The sequence below is a fragment of the Leiobunum rupestre genome, chromosome 9, assembly GCF_980474605.1.
Source record: "Leiobunum rupestre chromosome 9, qqLeiRupe1.1.hap1, whole genome shotgun sequence".
NCBI classification, from domain to species: Eukaryota; Metazoa; Arthropoda; class Arachnida; order Opiliones; family Sclerosomatidae; genus Leiobunum; species Leiobunum rupestre.
In genome coordinates, this window is record NC_143392.1 from 27,528,874 (window position 1) to 27,553,250 (window position 24,377).

Consider the following 24,377-nt stretch of genomic DNA (forward strand, 5'->3'; position numbering starts at 1 on the left):
TTGCTGTTACGATGAAAATGAGAAGATGGAGGGGGAAGGAAAAGGATGCCCCCCCCCCCAACGAAAGATCATAATTGCAGCCGCGGTAAAGCTATTACGTCTCGAGGGAGAGCGAGGTTAGTTGACGAGGGTGACCGCGACGCGGCGCTCCGGTGGTGTTTTTAGTCGCCCCCCCCCTTGCGCGTCCCCCCGATTCCCGCTCGTAAGTGATGCTGGGATAAAAGGGAGACGAAAACTGTTGGATGCGTGGCGATTTCGTCGGAGCCGTGGCAGCACCTCCGGCACCAGCGCGCACCAGAAGCGGAAGCGGGTCCTCTGTCAGGCGCCAGAGAGAGCTCTGAGCGGAGCGGGTGGAGAGTTTATTTGAAGAGGGCCTCAGGTGCGAGAGGCCAATGAGACGGACGCGTCCGGCTACGATGCGTCGCAGCTGAGAGCGCTTTGCCGGCTCGCCTTGTTCGGGTGCTGGTGGGTCGAGTCGCCGACGGGGCGCTTAGAAAGACACCCGCCAGACGTGGATTGTGACCGTGGCGGGACTCAAAAATAAAATGCCGCTTGACCATCGTCCGTTTAGTCAGACTTTTTCACCCTTGAAAATATTTCGTCGCGTAGTTTAGATCGAAATCCGCGTAAAATACTGACTTTTTAATAATTTTTAATTTTTTTTTATTTTTATTTTTTTTATCGAAGTGAATTGAAAAAAAAATCTATTTTTTGTTTCGTCCATTTTATTTTTATTTTTCTTCATTATCCGGATTGCGTATAGTGGATGCTAAAGAAATCGGGTCTTAAGGGATGCTACCGGGATGCGGAGGAAAAAGGCAGACGATCGGAGGAACCATCCTCATCGACGCTACTGCGAGAGTCGCCTCTTTCCAGTAAGTCCACCGAATTTTATCAATCTTCTCCGGCCTTTTTTTTGTCCATGTCTGAACTGCGTTCTTTTTCGCGCGTCCGAGATGGCTTATAACCCAGATACGTTGCGCGAACCCGCCTCCGCATTTTATATTTAACTTGGTTTTTGGGACAGCTTGAAACGGTCATTTCCAACGCTCGTCCGAGTTTAGACGAGTCGGAATCACTATGGTCGGAGTGTTCCTACTTTGTCACAACTTTTTAGGATCCCGCGTTGTAGTTTGCCGGGTTTTTTTTTATGTTTTGGGCTGGGAGCCAAATTCATTTTTTAAGCGCTTTTATTTTTTAGCGAGCAATGTTAGTGCCGTGGACGTAAACAATCGTTTCAATTTATTTTACGGTTTGTAGAGATATTTTTCGATAATACGATTACCGATGGGCGAAGACTTAATAAATAAATTATAATTTGATTACGTAGTTTTCGTAAATTTTTACGTTTTGAACTTCATACTAAAACTGTATGAAATCGATCTCCCCGTATAGTGAACCGCGCAGTGACCCGATTTTACGGAACAACTCCTGGTAACGATGCCCAATTTCTTATCAGGTACTTTCCAAAAAAAAAACAAGAATAGTTTTCTCACCTCACGTTTATTTTTATTTATTTTTTGCTTTTCGAACTTATAAAAAAGAATAAACTTTTAGCCTGAGGCCGAAAACGAACCAATAGGACCATTCGTAACCGAGGGGGTAGTCACACCTGATTAGTTATTTTCGATAAAAATTATATGATTTTCAGTAATTTATCCCGTCATTTCGGTAATTTGAAATAATTTCTCACAATTATTCTATGATTTCAATTGATTTATCACAATTTTTCGGTGATTTCAAGTGTTTCTTCTAAATTTTTCGTTGATTACTCAAACATTTTCGGTGATTTACCAGATATATTCGATGATTTTTATTTTATTTTGTGATTTCAAGTGCTTTATCACAATATTTCGGTGATTTCAAGTTTTTTTTAACAATTTTTCGGTGATTTGTAGTAATTTATCACCACTTTTCGGTGATTTGTAGTAATTTATCACAACTTTTCGGTGATTTGTAGTAATTTATCACAACTTTTCGGTAATTTCAAGTGATTTATCACAATATTACGGTGATTTCAAGTGTTTCTTCTAAATTTTTAAGTGATTTCTAAAAAAATTATGGTTGTTTCGCAGAAAATGTCGATGATTTTATTTTTTTTAGTAATTTCCAGTGATTTTTCCCAAATTTTGGGTGGTTTCAAGTTAATTTTTTTTCTAGGATTTCAAGTGATTTTTAAACTTTTTTCGATGTATTATGTTGATTACCCACAATTTTGACACCTAATTAGTTAGTGATTACCCCCTCACTCGATTTTAAAGAAATCGGAGAATTAATATCTGAATAGGGTTCACGTTGACTAATTTCCCAACAACAGATTTGATATTTTAGTCGTTACTTTCTTTAGAACGGGTACCGGGAAAATTAGATATACCTACAAAAATGATTTCGTAAGAGATGTTCCGGGTACTGTAGGGAGCCATCTGCCCAGATCCCCTTTTTTCGTCATTTTCCCGTCGAGTTTTCTTTGAACTTTCTTGTACCTCTATCTTCTTTTAGTGTTAGAAAGATATTTTTTCCCGCGTTGTTGTTGTAAGGAAGATGCTGTAGAGCATCCTTTTGGTCTTGGGCTTCCTTCTTCTCCCCTACAAACGGCCTGGCCCGACGGTGACTCCCCCTGGAGGAACGCGCGCGTCCAAAATGAGGCCGTTTGTGCTCCATTTGAGGCGCTCGAACGATGCGCCATTTATTCCTTGTTCTTCCATCCCCGAATTTTTATATTTTTCTTCTATTGTTTTTTATTCCATGTAGAGGTTGTAGGGGGCCCCTTCCGCCGTATTCCTCAACTATATTTCACTTTCCACTTTTTACGCCTCGAAAAATTGAACACGCTAAGTTTAGTGAATGATTATTTCGCGATCCGGCCCAATTCGCCCTCGTGTCGCGAAATGGTTCCAGGGCGTGGTGGGGTTTCTGCCTACCTCTCTTACGTTACCCTTCGCCCCTACACCTACCCCTCGAACAACGCCGTTCTATTAAAAATTCTTCCCGGATTTAATTAATCGACAGTAAATTTGGATATACGTGATTTTTTTATAGCGGTAGTTGCCTAGTTTTTAGGGTTATTTGGGGTTGAATTTCTAGTTGGTTTTACGATTTTTTTATACGTGGGATTTTTCCTGGGTCTTTTTAGCCTAATTTTGGTCTAAAATCGCGGGTATATTTCGATATCTCTTATCTAAAGAATTATTTTAGCTGTTTGGAGTACATGTTATAAATTCACTAGAGCTCGGGGAAATGGATAAATTAACCGAAAAATTTCAATTAATCATAAAAAAGTCGATTAACTATTTATTCATGGATATTATTCGCGACTAATATAAGATTTAATATGCAACAAATAAGTTTTTATTCGGATAATTTTCGGATATGGATATAAAAGAAATGAACAGAAAATTTCTTATCCGAACGCCGAACCCCAAAATTCACTCAAATCCCGTCTGTAAAATTTATTATTAACAATATATTACTCGGTCAAAGTACATGTATCTAAATTTTATTTTTCTGGCTTACGAGAGAATGATCAATCTGGATTGAAAAATTAAGTTATTGATAAATTAAATTTTTTCTGACGTGAGAGTACAATTGAGTGGTTTAGAGGTAGAGTACCCTTTTGACGTCAGTTTACTCCAATTCTGTCCTTGCAAATTGTTTGGGTTGGTAACTTGGTGTAGTGTAGCCAGGGGAAAAAGGTTCCATAAAAGAGTAAGAACCATAATAATCAATAAAAACAACATTAATCAGCACCACCTTATACCCCAGTTATCTAGCGACTTTTAATGCTACTAATTCAGGTGGCCGGGTTACAATGCGTAGAAGGTCGTGGAAAGCTCTTCATTCCACGCGAGCCAATAGCTAACTATTACCGTTAACCTGAACAAATAAATGCATTTCACTTGTTTTGAGAATAAAAGTGTATACATTTTCTCAAAATTAATTTCATCGACTGTGACACTGACTTAACCAGGCGACTATGACTTTACAAGTCGACCAAATTTGAATACTCATCTTTACTTGAATTGAAACCTTTTAAAGTGTAGAGTAATTATTACCACTGCGACTGAGGAATAGATTGATTTAGTGTAAAAAGTGTACACTTTTCGTTCAAGAATGTTAAGCAAAAACTACTCACCGACATGTTATGGCATATTTTACACCATACAATTTATTCCCGAAATATCTTTTAAAAAGTAAACGAGTCTGTGAAGGTTCAAATTTCTGGCTTATACGGATATGAATACTTCTTATTAAGGATATAATATACTTCTAGTAGACGTTACGGTCTTCTGATCATTCAATCATGAATACCAAACTGCATTAGGTAGTCTATGCTCAGTCACTAGGATGGGAGGGCTTAGTTATTATGACGTTGGTCACGCGACGCCACTCAAAAATTGTATCGAAGGGAAACATTTTGAAACTTCACTAGCTCTCAGCACTTTCAGCGCTAAGGCTTAGGGCGAAATTTACTTTCTAAAATTTTAATACACACCATTTTAATTGACGAAAATAAGTAAGAATATTAATAATAAATTCCATTATTTATGATTAAAAAGTAATTTTGTCAAAGTACCGGTATTTTTCTAAGAATCACGAGTCATTTTCTTCGCCGGTTAAATCGCGCAATCCCGGAAACGTTTTGTGGATCGAGTCAACGACAAACACTTGTCTACTGATTAATAGCGTTTTCCATTTGATTGCTCGAGGTTCGCTCCGAATCTGTCTCTGACGTCATAGATCTCGCCCCGATCTACATAGAGTAAAACCGCAAATCGAACATTCCACTATCATATTCCCGCGCTTTGTTGTTTTGGGTTGTTAGTCATTTGAATTTTTGCGTCTTGGTCTGCCATTTTGCCAAAAAATCTAAAAGGAACACGCAAAAATTGTCTCCGATCTTCATCTCGATCCGTTGATCTGTCGAAATCGGCAGATCAGTTTTGGGCGATCTCGGGGCACCCGAGAGCGCGAAATGGAACATAAAATGTTGATCAGAGCGATCTAAAGCACTCGAGAGCAGTCAAATGTAAAACGCTATTCATGGTTGAAATTAATACACTCATGATATTATTTTATTAATGATATTAATGTACTACGACTTTTTAAACAATACATTTAAGGGGAAGTCCCCCGTATTATGCTAATTTTAAAAACTTTCTCTGTTTATAAGCGATAACGGCGGTTTTATAAACCCAGTCGTCAAAACTGTAAAAAAATATTTAGAATATATTTTCTCTTACCCTTAACATTAAAGGCCTTGGGAAAGGATATCATCCTTTTTTAGCACGAGACGTTTGAATCCTGAAACTCGATTTCTCGTCCCTAAGATATGGTTTTTCATTCTCGGGCGAATCTTATTCTTCGCCAGGCAAAATAGGTCGGAAAGAAAATAATTGGCGTGAAAAAAAAAGGAAAAAATCGTCGATATATTTTGCACATCATTCCATCTCGAGTTCCAACAGCATCGTCGCTTTCAGTCAGTCCATCCTGTTCCGATGGCGTCCCATTTCTCAATCCTGTATTATAGAGGGGGATTACGATTTTTAGATATATATAGGGAATAACCCCTTTTTTCGGCTACCCTCTCCCGCTAGGGGTTTCTATAACGTAACGCATTTTGTTGACATGGACAAATGATATCATTTCGAATCCGGTATTTCTCTCTTCTCCATAAGTTCTCGCAAAGTAATTGCCATTTTACTCCTCCATGGCGCGAACGGATATATATTTTTGAATATAAGAGCTGATAGCGTTTTAAAAAATAGTATTTTTGGGTAGTAAAAAAATTCCCCCAGTATTCCTTTAAATATAGGTCCATCAAAAAATGAAAATTCCCGCAATACCCCTACCCCTACCTCATCCCAAAACGCAATGTTATTTCACTCCGGATCTAGAAAATATTTTGAGCTTCGCAATTTTCTATACGTATAGTGGGAAGCGATTTTGAGTCGGTTCGGGTAACGCGGGGCGGAACGCTTTACGGGGGTGCGTACTGTTATCTAAGCCTCGGTTGAACTATAAGCGTACTAGAAAACTATCTTATACTTTAAATGGGGAATTTTTGGCACGCTTCCAAACTATTTGACTCCTCATTTTACCGGGGATGGGGGCTTTTTCGCCGTGAAATGACTAGAAACGCGTACGCTAATAAAAATTGGCCTAAAACGTTAGGAAAACTCCGAGCCTGGAAAATTAGCCGCTACCCTAGGTCCCTAACCCTACGCGAAGGGGGCACGCTGCGAAGAATGTGAAAGATGTAATCAGCTTTTCATTTAAACCCGCGCGCGGCAGTAGCGTCGCGGGTCCCTCTGGGTTTTAGCGCTTTATTTAAGGGTGACCAGCGAGTAATAAACAAGGGGTGGACAATTTATGGGATACTCTAAAAATGTCGTCGTTGTCTTTATTTTGGGCCCATTTCGCCGTTGCAGCGGCTCGCTAAAAGAATATAATTCATCCCGTGCCGGCTCGTTATTTCGCGCTTGTTCCTTTCCATTCTCTTTGCGCGTGTGTTGAGTACGGTTGCTAGCGCCTTCTAAGTGTGTTGGTGAAAGCTCCATAAAAATACTTCGTTCTCTCTCACGCGCAATTTGTTATCGCTTTCTCGGAACACTCTCCTCGCGCGCGCGAACTCGAGAATTTGATTAAGCCGATACATTGTACTTCTTCTTTCCGCGTTTTTATCGTCTTTTGATAATGCGTCGTTAATATGAGCGTTCGCCCCATCTAGTGACAGAAACTGTCCCTCCGCTGCGCTCATTTCCTCTCTTCGACCATTTTCGAGTTTCCTTTTTTAGGTGTTTTTGTTCTTGAGTCGTATTCGCCGTTAAGGGGGTTTTAAACGGGTCACCTTTTTATTTGTTTTGTCATTAGTTGTTCGGAATTCGTTAAATTTCGTTATGGAAGTCTTTTAATGGTGATCGCGGAAGCTGCCAAACTTACTGGGATAGTACCCGAAGTGTTTATTGCCGATTTTGTTCAAAGTCGGCCGTAATGTAGACCTATATGAGATAGGAAATTTCCTAAAAAGAGACGTTGCACTACCCATTCGATTTGCCACATGTGGCAACCAAAAATGTTTTTCACCACCTAAAACAAAAAAAAAAAGATTTTTTCCTTATTTTACCCAAAAATGTTCCAATTTATCCAAACTTGATGAAATTTACCTAAATGTGGTCCAAATTACCCATTTCGTGATTTTCAATTTTTTTTTAAAAGGAGATTTATTTGGTTTTAAGTGTTCAAAAACATTTTCGGTTGCCATGGCAAATCGAATGGGTAGTGCAACGTCTCCTTTTGGGAAATTTCATATCTCATATAGGTCTACATTACGCCCGACTTTGAACAAACACCTCGGGTACTCTTCTTGTTAGCGACAGTTTCCACTTACGGATTACATCAGTTTATTTTTGTTTTGTAATTTACATAATTTAGATTACTATTAAGGTCTTATGTTTGAACAATTACTTTAGATGATTTTTGAGCAATGAAAATTGGAAACCGTTGATACGTTTAATCACACGGGTAAAAAGGGTGTCTATAATACATTTTTTTAAATGTATAAACTGTAAATTCTTACTGAAACAAAATTACTATCTACATTTTATGGAGAAGATTCTCACGCAGCGACTAAGCCGAAGAAGGCGTTATCCAACACTACGGTACTATTCTCATTGTATTGAAACCCAATATTCTTTCAAATCAATGGAAGTGTAGTCCCTCCGAAAAAGATACTAAATTCCCTTTAAAATTGCGCGAAATTTCGGTTACTCTAAATTTAACCAATTTTTGAATGGAAAGGAACCCAGTACGGTTTCGAAGTATATACCACCCAAAGAAAATGTAGGCGTGGCATTTCTTTATGAAATTTTCAAAAGTTACAATTGGGGTAACTCATCTCTCCCCTCTAGGCCGTAGTAAATACCCCCTACTGGTATTTCAAAAGTGTACCAACAGGCGGCGCTAACAGTCATATAACTTTTCTCGAAAGAAAACTGCAAAAGCGACAGCTATCTCAAAGCTTTTTTTCTTTTAATAAAAACGATCTCATTTCAATTCAAAACCTAATAATGGAAGCAAAGAAGTAATCTTTAGATTTTAAGTTTTAGAGGAGGCGAAAGGGGAGATGCTTTTGATCGGGAGGAGAAACTTTGAGGGGGAAGTTTTGGAAAGCTAGTAAACAATTTGACAGAAGAATCGAGCCGCATCACACATCAGTGAAAGGCAACTTTTTGGTCTTTCGCGGCATCCCGTTATATTCTTATGAAAAGGAGAAAACTTCTCAAAAATAATAGAGAAGGGTAAATTTTCTCGGATGACTTTTTTTCATTTTTTCCCTTTATTTGGCGCGGTGGGTGGCAGGGAGGGTGGTTGACTCCGGAGCTCGTGGCTTTAAGTGGTAAAAGCTCTCAATGGCACGGTTGCTGAAGAAAAAGAGCGCTCGGAAGAGAGGAGAGCTGTCGCGAGCAGATGACAGAAAAACAAGCGGAGGCAGTCCGCGTCTTAATGGACTCGCCGCTCTCCGTAGTTTCTTAGCTAATAAGATGGTGACCGTAGGGGGCAGCACGTTCGTAATAACTATACCCTATGGTGTAGATACTACAAAGCTAGATGACTAAAAGCGGCAGAGTGAATAATGCGATTTTCTGGGGTTTCTCGGAGGAAGTGAAATTAAAGTACTACTTTTTACGGATTAGGTACCTCGACTCATCTGGGAGACTGGTGGCGCCACCTCGCGTGATGTAAACTAGTTAAAACTTGGTGGGTTTTTTTAGGTAGAAATTAATGCGATTCTACGTTACTTGGCTGTTGCTTTTCCAAAATATTGTAACTTCCACTACAATGGCGGTTTCCACGCGTATGCCGGATAAAAAGGTTTTTACTTATCACCTTATCCTCTTCTGGAACTTAACTATCTTCACTTGCGTTATCAATGTTCATATTTTATAACTTGCCGGAAAACTCGGAAGCGTGGGCAGAGTTAAAAATTCTACCCAAGTTCATCAAGTTTTCCTTGAAAAAAAAACGAAAAAAGATGAATACCTTCATTTATCAAGATTATTATATTAGATGCGGATATTCCAGGGAAAATTTCAAAGTCATTCTTTCTCTTTTTAAGGTAAATAAGTCTAAAAAATGTTTTTTTTAACACTTTTTCGCACTTTCTTCCCGTTTGACAAGCCTCTATAAAGGCAACCGCTATATTAGCATTATTCTCCTATTTTTTTTAAATAACTAAGTTAGACGATGGTAATTTTTGGGTAGTGGTTCCAGGAAGTTTTCCATACGGGATTTAACTCATCCACTAATATGACAAGTTAATTTTACCGCACACAAGTCCGTTTTGACGTATTTAATAGATTTGAGTTTTAAGCCTTTGCGAGCCTTTTTTTAGAAAAACAAAGCTGCTTGAGGATGAGAAAGTTGGAAAGTTTTCAGCGTTTTTTGGTTCATACTTCCTTATAAGATTTCTTTTTATCGCGGACGTGAAAACTAGAGAGCCTCGAATTAGTTGAACCTAAAGATTAAAGGCAATGTATAGACTAGTTAACTATTTTTAAGTGGATTGGAATGACACCATTTCAAATTTAAAAATTTTGTAGGTTTTGTATGCAGATTTCTTAAAATATCGTATGTTTTAAGAACAACATTAAATCCTTTTTATATTCCTTAGTTCTTGGTGCTTTCAATGACCATTAGCTATTTCTATAACATATAATACAATATAGTCAAAACATTTATAAAAGTGGTATATTTGTTGGCACGCGCTGTTCAATTATTTAAATGGCCAACCATGCGTTTGAAAAATTCGGGCCGAATTTAGCACGTGATAGCAAATATACTTATATATTTCCCTCACCCAGAAATCTAACCACAGTTATCCAAATTATGCGTTTACTATGTATAAAATTTTGTGGAAAACCTATCAAAATAAACAGTAATTAAAATTTCGAAAGGAAATTAATCGTTGGATATGTAAAATCATTAACTGTGAAGCATCTGAAATCCATTCCACTTTTATCCGTCACCTTACAATGAATTCAGATTAATTTTGACTTTATGACCCGTATCAACTGATCTGATATTATTTCCTCAGATCGGATAACTTTAGACGATATTGCCAATCTAATAGTTTCGTATTTTACTTATAGATAATAAAAAATAACGTTTGATACGTTTTGAATATATTTAAATTAAGGGCTACTTTATTATTTATGTCGATTTCAAGCACTAAATAGTATTTTTAACGCTAAAATTTAAGACCTTTAATTTAAGTTTTCCCTCACGAAATCTGGTCTATTTGTGACCTACAAACGCCTGTAGAAGTGTTTCACACGCGCAACGCCAAAGTTCAGCGTAAAGCCGACTACTAGGTTTTAACCCGCAAATTCAATCTTTCGAAAATTTGGCGTAAAAATTAAATCACGAAAACATTTACATTAATCTATTTTAAAGCAATACATAAGAGTCGGCGAGTTTGAGGGTCTTTAAACACGTCTTAATAGCTTTTTCCGGAAAGAGAGCGCCGTTTTAGAAATGGAAAAATGCCCTGGCGGTCAATCCAGGCGAACTGTAATTCGTCGCCGTTTTCCTATTTATAACGTTACATGGTTTTTTTCTTTACTTTCATTTCGCAACTATACACCGAACTATTTTTATAATACGAGTATATGCTTATATAAAGTATTTTATATATATTTTCTAGGAAAAATTCAGCTCTAGCCATCGCGTCCCTTTTTTTGGGGGTACTTTCTTTTTCGCTACCGAAAAATGGAAAATAAAAACTCTCGCTCCAGTAAATCCGCACGAAAGGCGGCGCTGGCGACATTATTCACCGTTTCTTTCGGTCCTCCTCCTTTCGAATAGAACCCCCGAAAAATGGTAAAAGCGAAAAAGAGCGAAGGCTGAAATCAGGATAGCCACGCGGGGAGGTCGAACGGGCAGGGGATGAGAAAATGAAGAAAGTAGGCCTAGCGCTTCTAGAGTATTCTACGCCGGAAGTTGTAGAGAGAAAGGATATAAAGGAATCTGTTCTCTTCCTTTCTGGCGTTAGCTACTTCTCATTGTAAAGTTTTCCGAATTCCTGGTGCTCGCTTCTGATTCGAATTGGGACGTTAGACTCGGGCCATGTTCCAACTCTTTTTGTTATTTCTCCTCTACGGCGATGATTGCGAAATGTCGCTATTGTGTTGAATTATAATGTCGAGCTATTTAAGTTTTTGATAGTGTTCCGCGGTCGGTGTTGGGAATTTAAATGTTTTTATCAAGTGTGTCGGTTTTATATATTTGAAAATTGTTTCGTGTATGGTTATACTTCGGACAGACTCTAATGGGTTTGGGATGGTTTGCGGTTGAGGATGTAAATTTACTTCTGTACTCGTCGAAGTCGATCCTGGTCGTTTAGGAGAAAGGAATATATGCTTTCATGAAATTTAGGGTGCTAATCACTTCATGTAAAGCTAAGTTTGCACTACGCAAACTATTAAATTTTTTTAATAATTTAAATTAATTATGAAAATCAGAACACGTTGGCCTATTTGTTTGGAAGGAAAGTAAATTTAAAGGGTGACAGGCAGAAGAAAACCTAAGCCTTTAAATATTTTAAAAAATGTTTTACGATGGTTAATTCGGGAATCATACCTGAAATTCTGGATAGAGTAAATTGATTACTATTGGCGATCCTGAAATTTTTGTTTATAAACGGTTACAAATTGCCTACAAATTTTGGTCTTTTCTGTGTCGCATAGTGTGACTAGTAAATTTGATTCTGCTATTTTGTACTCGATACATGTTTTTATCCAATAAAAATAATTTGGTTTCATCCGCAATCAAGAAACATCCAGTTTGAATCCAATTCTGTTTGGATCAAATAAATTTATGCAATGCGAATAAAGTTGAATTTCAAACATTGTATGTAAGTACAAATTTGTATATATATCTTAAATCAAATTTAATCAACCATTTCCATGATGGTATATCTTTACAATTACATACATTAGTGCAATAATGCGAGTACCAAACTGTATATACATATTTCTACGTGGTCGATTACACGCCACGAATTTGAGTTCCTTTGTAACTAATTAGAGTTAAATGGCACTATGCATTTCAAATAAGTTCCGTACATATAACGTTTCCAATACCGTCTGACATTGACTTTGCTTTAAAACATTTCACCGGATTAAATTTAAAGATACAACGTTGCCGATTACCAGTCACTTTCATCGAGCTGTTACAAGGAAAAGCCGATTTACAGGGAAGCCTCTACGTTTTCGTGAATTGTAATAACTTCCCTTTCGCCCCCCCCCCCAAACATTCGATTCAATATCGCGCGAGACCTGTAACTTTTCGAGGCCATTTCCACACCGGGACAGTTTGTAAGGCTTTCGTCTTAGCCATGTGTCCCATGGCCCATAAAGCGAGCCATAAATGGACATAATTTTATCGAAGTGAAATAAGAAACTAAAAAAAGGGAATATTTCTACTTATCCTGTATGGAAAAGATAGAAAACTCTTTGGAACCTTTTCTAAATCGGGTGCTTCCCCCTTCGGCTGATGCTGCCCCCTGGTGCCTTTTTTTAAATAATGGAGGCGAAATTTTCTTCAATCTTCGTGATTTATATTTTCTGGGACTCTGTCTCTCTCTCTATTCAGTCTACGTGATAAAGTTGTTTATGGAAAGAGTGTCCCCACGTCGTCGTCATATCTCGGCGACAGAAAGAGACGATGCCCCTTCTACGCTGTCTTCCTCGCCGTGTTCTCTTCTTCTCTAGAAAGGGATATTTGTCGGAGGAAAAAAACTTGAGTGCCCATTTCGATAAGTAAAAATTGGCGAGTGACCCCGGCCGCCTTTTTGAAGAAATCTGTCTCGACGCGATTAACGCGAGGAATGCTTTTAAAAGGCTCTTGCATCTATGAATCTTTTTACTCGGGCTGTGATATCACGTCCTTTGTTGGCTGGTTTGGGTTTGACGCTATGCTAGGGTTATTTTTAACCGTAATTATCCATAGATGGAATATACAATACTAGAGAATCGTTCATTAATTATTTAATGGGGAACGGTCAAGCTTTAACCAATTAGATAGTCCTATAGCCCATTAAAAACTAAAATTGATGGCGAAAACCGCGTAAAAAATATTGAGTGGTTAATTTAAAAAAAAATAAAGAAATTTCGGGAAATTGAAAAGCGCGCGTCCGCCGCGATATCTGGTGAGGAGTCGGTGTGAGACAGAAAAACAACGTAAAAGCGCGCGCTGCTAAAGACGCGAAAAATATGTTCCAGTTATAAGAGACCTAAGCCTAAATTGCGTGATTTTAAAAGTTAGGATAGTTCGCAAATCGCTCATACGGGGTTAGGGGCGCTGGCGGGAGCCCCTAAGGTGGCGGCGAAAATTCAAACCCAAACACTTGGCGTTACTTTTCGTTTCAACCTTTTGGGCCAAAAGCTATTTTTTCAAGACAAAAAAAGGTACGTGTTAGTATATTGAACGTCTTGTTAATATTTTGATACGGAAATAAGGCCATATTTGGAAAAGCTTGGCCGTTCCCCTTTAAGTCCGTAACGTTGAAAGGATGATTCGCGAGTAGAATGGTTTTTTTTATAGTTATGGAAAGTGATTTTGCAAGGATTAACGTCACCAGTGAACGTTTCAGTCCAGTTAGTATACGTCAGGTTTAGAGAGCCAATGAGATATCGGGAAAGTTTGATTGAAATGAAAGGGAGGGGCCTACTGGAATACCTGAGATGGATTGGAAGAAACGTTAAAAATCGTCCAAAATTATCATTATAATAATCAGCACAGCCCATTGAAAGAAAGGGATTTGGGTACATTTGTACGAATTTCATTCGTCCAAACGGTGGTACAAATGTCCGAATGATCATTTGTCCGAATGCCGGAAACCAGGATCGTAAGTCCGAAAACGTATTTCATTTGCCCGAAAAATTTATCACAACTTTTGTTGGTGATTTAGTCGTTCAATTTATGTTTAAATTGGTGTTTTTTTTTAAATATTTTTAATATAAGAAAATAGTGACATTAACGTGAACCTAACCTAACCTAACCTAAAATATCCACAACATTCAACGCAATTCCCACTTACTAACAAACAACGATATTTACAATGTAGTTTTTAATTTTTAATTCTTGCACTAAAAAAAATCCGGACCAAAAAAAACAGCAATAAGAAATACTAATTTAGCGACAGAATTCGGACAAGTGATGCTACCGATTCGGACGAATGAAACAGACAAGTTGTCCAATTCGAACAATTGAAACATTTGTTATTTCGGCGGTTCGGACGAATGAAATTCGAACATTTGCCCCACAGTGCAACAAGCTAGGATTGAACCCGGCTCCTCTCGCTTCGAGGCGAACGTGCTAAACACTCCGCTACCCCACCTTAAGGCGTAAGAACAGAAAACTAATTTTGCATTCCACAGTTCCCTTACGAAAATGGTTAATAAAAATTTGATCAAATATTGTTTTATCAAAATTTGGTCAAATACTGTTTTATCAAAATTTGGTCAAATACTGTTTTATCAAAATTTTATTAAATATTTTTCATTCAAAATTTTATTAAATATTTTTTATCACAATTTTATTAAATATTTTTTTATAAAAACTTTATTAAATATTTTTTATAAAAATTTTATTAAATATTTTTTATAAAAATTTTATTAAATATTTTTTATAAAAACTTTATTAAATAATTTTTATAAAAATTTTATTAAATATTTTTTATAAAAATTTTATTAAATATTTTTTATAAAAATTTTATTAAATATTTTTTATAAAAATTTTATTAAATATTTTTTATAAAAATTTTATTAAATATTTTTTATAAAAATTTTATTAAATATTTTTTATAAAAATTTTATTAAATATTTTTTATAAAAATTTTATTAAATATTTTTTTTAAAATTTTATCAAATCTGAACTGCAAGATTTAATCAAATTAGGATCAAAGTTTGATTCAAAAATATTTGATTAAATTATATTTCGATCAAATAACACTTCTTTGATCAAAGTTTGATCAACTAACTAACGTAAAAACCTGTTAGCTGTTGGAATAGTTCATGGATCCAATAAAACCATCTCCATGGTGATGCACGGATAAACCGTTTGAAATCTCCTTCCAAAAGGTCCAGCTTTGTCATAAAGATGGAAGGAAAGATGTGAAAACCCAAAAACAAATGCGATTTCATTGTAGAGATATGGTTTGAGGTATATCCTTTCATAGAAGATAATTGTTTAATGATCCTAATTACCCAATTTAAATGCAAAATAGTATGAATGGAAGCAATAATAGAGCGTTCCATAAAATTGGTGTGGTGTGCTTTCCCCCTTTTGAGTTCGGAGGAGGTGAATGTTTGGCTGGTTTTTCGTGTGAGAGAAAAATATTTATCTGGCAAACCCGTAAGAAATTGAGAGCAGTCGATTTTTAGGAGTAGCGTAGTTGCTAGCCTAGGCTTCACTAATTTCCGGCTTTCCGCGCCGTTTTTCGTATTTTAAATGATTTTTGTAATAAATGTATGATGGTAAATAAGCAAAATACTAGTCCCAAATCCACGGGTTTAAAAAGAAACTTAGATCATGAAAATATCCTTAACCCCAAACATACTTCAACACTTAGGGTCCCTCCTACAACTCCTAAAAGGTACGTCTCTAAAATATTCATATAAAGACAGGACATAAGCCGATTTCTCTGAAACCAAAGAGTAACAAATGTTGTTAGTCCTGCTGAACTATAGATCTATAGTCTGTATGGAAAAAATTGACCGGTTTTGGGCCGATTTTATAGAACGCTTTATTCTGTCAAAGTCTCGCGCAAAATGTATAATGAAGTCTATAGCTGGACCAAAAAAAATCAAGAAGTTTCCGTAATTAGAGAAAAATTGATGAATCTCTAAACTATTTTTTGAGCGCAGAGAAAATTTCTACAAAAGTAATTTTTGTCAGTCCTTGTTACTCATTAAAAATAATCCCGAGTAATAAATCACCGCACTGTATTGGCCCGTTGCAAAGAAGTGCATTTTGTTCTCGTTAATCACGCGGCTGCAAATTTCCACGGCTTCCTTGCTACTTTCTCCTCACACCTTTTCCCAATTAAAAGTTTTTCCAAGTTTACAAGAGAGAGAGAGAAAGTTCTCTTCACTCTTTCTTTGGGTGTCGGATGAGGAAAAAATATTCTGGGCTGTTCTTTTCAGCACCAGCCCTCTCACCTTGACTAAATTAAGTCATAATCCGGGAATAAAAGACAACGACTATATCGACCCCCTCTCTCTCGTAGATTTTTCAAATTGAGTGTAGGGTAATATAGGTTTTCTGCCCTTTAACAGTTGCTTTATTTCGGGAAGAAAAGTTACAGTTTCCCTTTATTTGAAATGTTTTAAATCCCGCGATGGAAATTGAAAATATTTGAAAAATGTATTGCTTAAAATTTATAGTATTAGGAAACTTTCTACGTGGAAAGTAATATTTTCTTTGATATTTTTGCGTGGAAATGTTGAATATTTACAAATATCTGCGTGAGAATGCTAAATATTTACAAATCTTTGCGTGATAATGCTAAATATTTACAAATATATACGTAGAATTGTTAAATGATCACCAATATCTGCGTGATAATGCTAAATATTTACAAATATCTGCGTGATAATGTTAACCTTATGAAATTTCTACTTAGAAATACTAAATAATCACAAATATCTGCGTGAAAATGCTGAACCTAATGAAATTTCTGCGTAGAAATACTAAATATTTACAAATATCTGCGTGAGAATGCTAAACCTTATCAAATTTCTGCGTAGATATACTAACTAATCACAAATATCTGCGTGAGAATGCTAAACCTTATGAAATTTCTGCGTAGAAATGTTAAATAATCACAAATATCTGCGTGATTCATAATGCTAAACCTTATGAAATTTCTGCTTAGAAATACTAAATAATCACAAATATCTGCGTGAGAATGCTAAACCTTATCAAATTTCTGCGTAGAAATGTTAAATAATCACAAATATCTACGTGGGAATGTTAAATCTTATCAAATATCTACGTGGGAATTCTAAATGATAACAAATATCTGCGTGGGAATGATAGAAGCTGGAATATTTTCTTTTGTCTGTGGATTTAGTTCCGTGGCGTATGGCCGACAGTTTCAATCTACGGGGATTGTTGCTAACCCGATTTTGTCCGTCGTTGTTTTATTTGTGAAGTCAGTTTCTCTGTCGCGATTTGTACGGGCTGACTTCTTAATCCTATTACGCGTGTTTTGTTTGGGAGCTGTCTGCTTTTTATTGTCGCGGCTTTTCGAGCGAGTCGCCTCCTGGTGGCCGCCATAATACTTGATTAAAGAGAACTTAAAATAGGAACGCTAGATGACGTTAGTCGACTCGATTCGATTACAGTCGAGGCTAGGGCGGACTGAGTTGGCTACTTTGTTTCACTTACGGGGGGTCGGCTAGGCCCGGGCCTAAATTGGGACGCCCCTTTTCCATAAATAATCCATTTGTGAAGGGAATCGTCAGACAAGGTTATTTCTTCGCGGTGGGCGAACTTTTTATTTTTCCATTTTATTGGTTTTTTACAGAAATTGAAGAGGGATTCTTGTAACGCGAATTGTCATTTCGTTAGCTTCACGTTATTGATACGCTCTGAACGATTTATCTTGGTTTAAAACCAATGGCGACTTCAAACAAAACCCATTTGATGCTTTTCTGTCATCACCCGATGTGGAGTGATTTTGCAGCTTAACCAGTTTAGAAAATTAAATAGTTAATCTATTACAATCTATGTTGATAACCGTGGAATGTGTTAAACACGATAGCTATCTCTACTGTTTAAGCCTATAATATATAAGCTTGGGAAATCTAAACCACTCTGACCTAATACACTAGGTCGAAGTTACCTACCGTGAGCGACATCTATTAAGCTATCGAGGTACTACACTAGAGTCGCCATTCGCTTTAAAGCAACTATCGGCTCTATCATTGCCACCTGTATTATGATAAGGCCCTTTTTATTAGAGATGGCAATGAATCTATTCGATTCTTCGAAAAAACGACTTTACTGGAGAGCGTGGTGCCATCTATTAATGGCAAAGGAAGCTAAAATTCAAAAGAGCGAAATAATAACGTCGTCAGAGAACGATTTATAATTATTATAATTAGACAACTTGTACTCTACTTACAATTGTTAGTGGACTTTAATCTCAATTATATATCCCATATAAAATATATTGTTAAAAACTACTAGAATTTACGTTGTTGACAAATTTACAAGGGGGTACTTTTATGTCCCACCTTTCGGGCCAAAATGTAGCTTAACTGTCTTGTTTTGATTTCGACGCTAGCGACATCTATTGAAATATGAGATATTTCAGGTTGAGCCGACACTTGCTTTTAGTTTAAAATGTAGGTTACAACTGTTTTTCTTTGTTTATGTTCCTTGGGTTAATTCGGAAAACTAAATTACCGTAGAGTTTTATTTTTATTATCAAAATCCACGAGCTGAAAATTGAAAATATTTTAAAATCTAAGGGTTGTTATTTCGTTATTATGTGTTATTCTTTAAGAATTAAGACTCACCATTATTACCGCACACTAATGAATTAATTGCTTGTGAAATTAAATCGCACTCTTTTTCATTTTTAGCACCAGATAAATATATTTCGTTGCTCAGTGTCATTTTGCGAATTCCTTACGTATAATAAGAACAAGAGAACAGTCAGTTTTTTCGCGTGCGTAAAAATGCCCCCATCGCCACCCTACCTACTCTAGTTAGTCGTTAAAATTTATGTTTATTTCCCCGTTTACTTTAATTGGATAATTTAATGCCTTTGCTAAGAGTCGCCTTTCGCTATTTTTGGGGTTGAGAGAAAAAAAAATAATGGCGCGCCTTTCCCCGATGTTGTAAACTGGCCATTCCTTATTTTTACGAACCTCGTTCTACGGCTCTTTTTTACTACCGAAAAACGGACCAAAAAGAAATACTACGTATACCCAGAAAGAATGGCCTAAAGGGCCCCATTGTTAGGCCTTGTACACAAATTATGCCCGACATTTGCCCTTTAAGAAATAACCTTAAAAGCCTAGGTAAAGTTTAACCAGAAAGTGTGTTATATATCTCTAAAGAAAAAGTATTTACCTTAGAACTTATAGCACAAATGGTTTTAGCTTACCGTCACAGATTATTTCAACCAGAGTTATATCATTAATCTGTACACGATATTGATTTTCTAAATACGTTTCATCAGAAGTTTATGGTTTATAAATAAGTCAATGGTTAGTTTTAATATTTGTTTTCGTCAGATGGAGAAATACACGTAATGCAGTTTATGAATCCTCGATTTAAAAATAGTTCACATTGAAAACTGCCTTAAGATATCTCATATAATTCTGGTTTAACATAAACCATCATCCAACAATTTCTAGCAGGGTTTCCATCATTAAAAGTTAGTAGTTCGGAGAATATCCACCAGAAGGATTATTTTCTTGTCGGTAACCATTACCCTAGCTACGAAAGAACTTGATATATTTTTTAAAACGGTTGAGAAGGTGAAAGTAACATTCCTATCACATTCTTCCTTTAGGTATGCGCGCGTTAAAGAAGAGAATTCCAAATTATTTTTGACTTTAGTTCTCCTAACCCATTCCCTTTCGTAGTTTTAGGAGGGGGGGGGGCAAAGTGAAGGGGGATCCTTTATCTTTTTGATTCCTTCCTCGGAGTGGCGAAAACCATTAGAAAAATTTAACTCAAACGGCAAATTGGTCTAATCTCTTTAGAAGACTTTCCGCTCACACATACCCCTTTTATACTTCAAAAAATTCAACCCCAACGTAACCCGAAAAGTTCTTTACGGAATTTACGCGTAATTTCTCCATAGCTAAACCTTAGTTTGTACTACTCGGTAAGCCTCGGTTGAAATTTGGCTTCGCTACGCGTGCGCGGTACAATTCGAAAGATATTTTTTTTAAATCCGTTTTCCTCGCCGACCGAGTCCGCTCCGGTCTTTTCTCTTACGCTTGGGCTATTATGAGCGGCAGATTTTAATGACATGTCAGGTGAATTTATGTTTTAGGAACTTTTAAAAGTTTCGGAGCAAAATGCGGCTTGCGTAAAAGTCTTCTTCCATCTCTCACTCTCCTCATCCGCCTCAAAAAACGGACTCGCATTTATCTTTTTTCACAAATTTTTTCATTTCGTTTTGGGCCAGTGGAAGAGGTTGGGATTGGGGGATGTAAACGGGGGAGGGCAGGAAATGAGAAGAAACCGTTTTTGATTATTTCGTTCCGAATGTTTTATTGCGCACCCTAAATTGAAATGCTACGAATTTTCTGCCCATTTAGGTTTCATCTATATTTATTTTCCTTCCTATTTTACTACGCTTTTGTTTAAGTTACGGAAAAGATACCAATTTTTTCCTTCAGCAAACTAATGCGCGTATGAAGTGGAATGATCTGGTATTATCTTTCGTTCCGGATGGCTTGCCAGTTGCTATTGGCCTGCAGTAGATAGAATTTAGACTAGGTCGTTGAGGGTAAGCCTAGAATTAGACTGAGTCTGGAATTACTGAGGATATAAATAGATCAGTAGGCTACTTTGAATTCGCGTTTGGACTTCTACCATAAGTGGATAATACGCGCAAGTATGGCTCAGAATGAATACTGAATACTTAAAAAAAATAATAATCAGCTAGGCTAGTACCCAAAGCACCACCTTAAGCCTAAGTCATCAAGCGACTTTTTAAGCCATTAATTCAGGTGGCCGGTGCGTAGGAGGGTGGTGGCAAGCCCTTCATGCCACGCGAGCCAACAGCTCCCTACACCAGTGGCGGACTGGGTCTAATATAATGGGCTGCCAGAAGACAAAGGGCCCCAGCTTTAACAACTATAACGCTATCATGTTTGAGGGGCCCACTTCATGAACGGTCCGTGGGGCCCACCTGCCATCGGGCAGATTCACTCTATGGCCAGTCCGCCACTGCCCTACACGCACTATTACCGTTAACCCCAACAAGTTTTTATGGAAGTGGAAACCGAAGAGCTCGAGGGAAAACCCCTTATAACAAACGCAACGCAAAAGGAGCGGCTCTGAGTTTTCACCCAAAGCCACAAGCTGGGCTCGAACCCAACTCCTCTTGCTGCGAGGCGAAAGTGCTAACCACTCCGCCACCCTACTTCTAATAACAACCAATACTAGTAATCCACCCAAATAAATTTAATTTATCATTCGTTCAGTGTTCCATGTAACATTTTTTAACATCTTAAGTTGTAAGATATTAAAATTTAGTAATATCATAAGTAACATAATAAACATAAGTATGTCACAGAACGAATTCGGTTAATGATAGTCGGTCGTGGAGTGATTGCGAAATGGGAAGTTTCCGAACAGGAAACTCGTCCCTTCCTGCTCTTTCCGTTGGCAAAATAGTTGGTTAGTTTGATGACGAGAAATACGAGCGGACACGCGTTTAGGTTTGAAATTCGGGAAAACGCTAACTTTTGAAATGGAGCCAGTGTTTATAATAGTAATTTTTACCTTCCAATTTAATAATTAATCATTATTTTCGGCTATTTTCATGGCAAATACTAGGAGCAGTTCGCGGAGAGTTGTCAGTCCGTCTGTACGTAATGTTTTACGTGGTCATCAGCCTGGTATCTCATTGGTTGAAGCACTCGCGTGTGCTGTTTTTCCTTCCCCCTATCGTTCCGGGGGTAAATTTTTTGTTTTGAGAGTTTAAACATTTTTATTATTTTTACAAGCTACACATCAATTGGAGATTTTTGAACAAAAGTATTATTACATGGAACGGATGTGATATTAATTTTAATGGACTGATATAAAATGAATGAAACAAGTATGAATCGGCCTTTCGATAAAGTAATATTGGCTTTCTTGTTTAAATGTATCGGGTGCGTCACTCGTGACGTAGAAAAGACGTTTCACTATGAAAATTCGACGAGTCACCCTTTTTATAAATATCTAACCTCCAAAACTGAACTGAGCTCCTACGTATCTCGTGACGAAAGTGATACATTAAAACAAGTTCGGCAAGCGTAATGACTTTATAGAAAGGCCTATCGAAATTTCACTGAATTCCGAACAAACGGCTTTTAATACCGAGGTCATTCAAAAACGTTTTGTAGATTGAAGCTTTTTCGCGTAAAATGTAATTTCGACCTAAAACCAGTCACTTTAAGCCTAGTTCCCACTTAGCGAAAAAAACAATTTTCGCGCTGAAAAGTGACGCTCGCTAATAAAATTCGCCGCTAAAGTCGGGTCTCCGCGGTATCTAGCGAATGTTCTATTTTTTGACGTCCACACCTCGGCGATAAAAAGCTTCAGCAAATCAGAATACGCGTTCCCTCGATCTATTCCGCTCCCGTCCGTCACTTATTAAGCCTAGGTCTTTAGAAAAGCAGCTCAGCCAACTTGACCAAGATACTGAAGTAAAGGTAATTTAAAATATGTCCCTAACCCAAAAACGTCTATCTTTTGGGGACATATACTTATTGTATATTGCATAAGCCAATAAGACATTAAGTACAATTAAATTAATTTTATTGAAATTATCAACAGGAACATCCATTTGGTTCATTTTGAACCGATGTTTTATATTATAGGCCTAAAACATTACTAAAAACCCGCGCGAGTTGTTTTCAGCGTTTTTAAATTTTCGCGCAAAGTGAGAACCGCTTCCCCAGCGACCGAAAAAACGCGTCTTTTTTCGTCTTGAAAATTCGCCAAGTGGGAACTAGCCTTGGCAAAAAGTATCGCGAATAGTTTTATCAAAATCAAAAGTCGCGAAAGTGAATTGGGTGTCAACGTCACTCACAGAGTGGATGATATTTCAACATAGACATTCACTCCAATTATAAATAAATTATTTCCTCTAAGATTAAACCGCCAATAATTACAGCAGACGATCGTAAGGTAGTAGTTCCACATTATCTCCCTAGATGTCGATCAGGTCGAGAGAAATCTCTCGCCCGGATTGAGTAGAGTCCCCCCAACGCCACTTTACCGAAACTCCCTTTGATGAATAAATCGAAGAGTTTCGCGACTGTTACCAGAGTTTGCCGGGCCGAAGGAGATAAATAGGCATGACTTAGACACGCGCCTGCCCTCGCAGCCGAAGGTAGACGATCCAGTCGCTCACAGCCTATATATATATAATATATATATATATATATTCCTTAACAATAGGATAAAAATATGTAAGCATAAATGTAGATCTTAAAGATGCTGGAGTACTACCGTATCTTACGCTAACCCCTTTAGGTGAGTAGATCATTTTATTACAGCAATACTATATACACTTGACTGTATGTGTTCGAGCACTGTCCACCTAAAAATTTGTGGTAAATTGTCGAAAAATATTTTCTTTTTATCGTGGACGCTTCTCCTAGTTTGGCGGCTATAAAGGAAGTAGGTCATATTTGGGGGGAGGGGGCGAGAATCGATAGCCAATCAATAGAGATTTTCAACAAAAGGATTTCCCCCCCTGTTCTCTTTCCAGCGTACTCTCTTTAGCCACCCACTATGCAAATTATCTCCCTGATATTTAGCCGACGTTGATAGATCTAAAGCTAGAGCCAGAGGCTCAGGAGGGAGCGTTTGCCCAATTGCCAGCTTCCGTGCGCGTGGAACGAGCCACGGTCTTAACTGGATTTACCCGCTTTATTACCCCGGCCTTCAATATTATATACTTAAAGACTTGATTTATTGAAATTACCGGATTATTTTGCTCTACCTTAGCGCCACCCCCCCTCCCCGGCACTCTTCTTGGGGCTATTTTTAGAAGGAAATTAAATCCATACCTTATTCTGAAAATTTATTTTACTTTCTATATTATAATATATTAAATATATAGTCTTTATAAAGGGAAACTCGGTTAGCTTTACTGCTTATTTTTCAGATATTATTTTTAAAAAACAGTTATTACTTTAGCTTAATAAATTAAAATCGAGGAGTGCGCATTCTAGGAAATAAACTTTAAAAATATGGAAATTAAATGGAAAATTCATAAAGTCAAGAAATTGTCCCTAAAGATCTCTGAAAACGCTTTTTAAAGTGGGATATCTGGGACGAAATCGTAAATTTTAAAATCACCAAATATTTCCATAAATAAATTTTAATTTTAATTTAAATTTTATTTAAATTAGTTTAATTTATTATTGCGAAAGTATGTTCAAATTTTGCTTATTCAATAACGTGGCATTATCCCTTTGTCACGTCAGTATATATTTATCCAGAAAAAAATAAGGGATCTTTATCGAAAACTTAAATTATTTAATATAGTTTGTATATATTTTTTTAGAAACCATGTTAATATCCATCATTTATTATTATTATTTTTCAAGATGGAAATATTA

At 37.0% G+C, this 24,377-nt stretch overlaps 2 protein-coding genes across 2 annotated transcripts in view; both read left to right on the forward strand.

Moving 5' to 3' along the window:
* Positions 1 to 763: 763 nt before the first annotated feature.
* LOC149927043 (innexin unc-9-like) overlaps positions 764 to 24,377 on the forward strand; it is a 122,698-nt gene continuing 99,084 nt past the window's right edge. Inside the window, exon 1 of the mRNA XM_090159583.1 lies at positions 764 to 875. The gene's annotated coding sequence lies outside the window, so the exon portion shown is untranslated. The remainder of the gene's footprint in view (positions 876 to 24,377) is intronic.
* Positions 814 to 24,377, forward strand: part of LOC149927044 (innexin unc-9-like) — a 113,707-nt gene continuing 90,143 nt past the window's right edge. The window contains exon 1 of the mRNA XM_090159580.1: positions 814 to 875. The gene's annotated coding sequence lies outside the window, so the exon portion shown is untranslated. The remainder of the gene's footprint in view (positions 876 to 24,377) is intronic.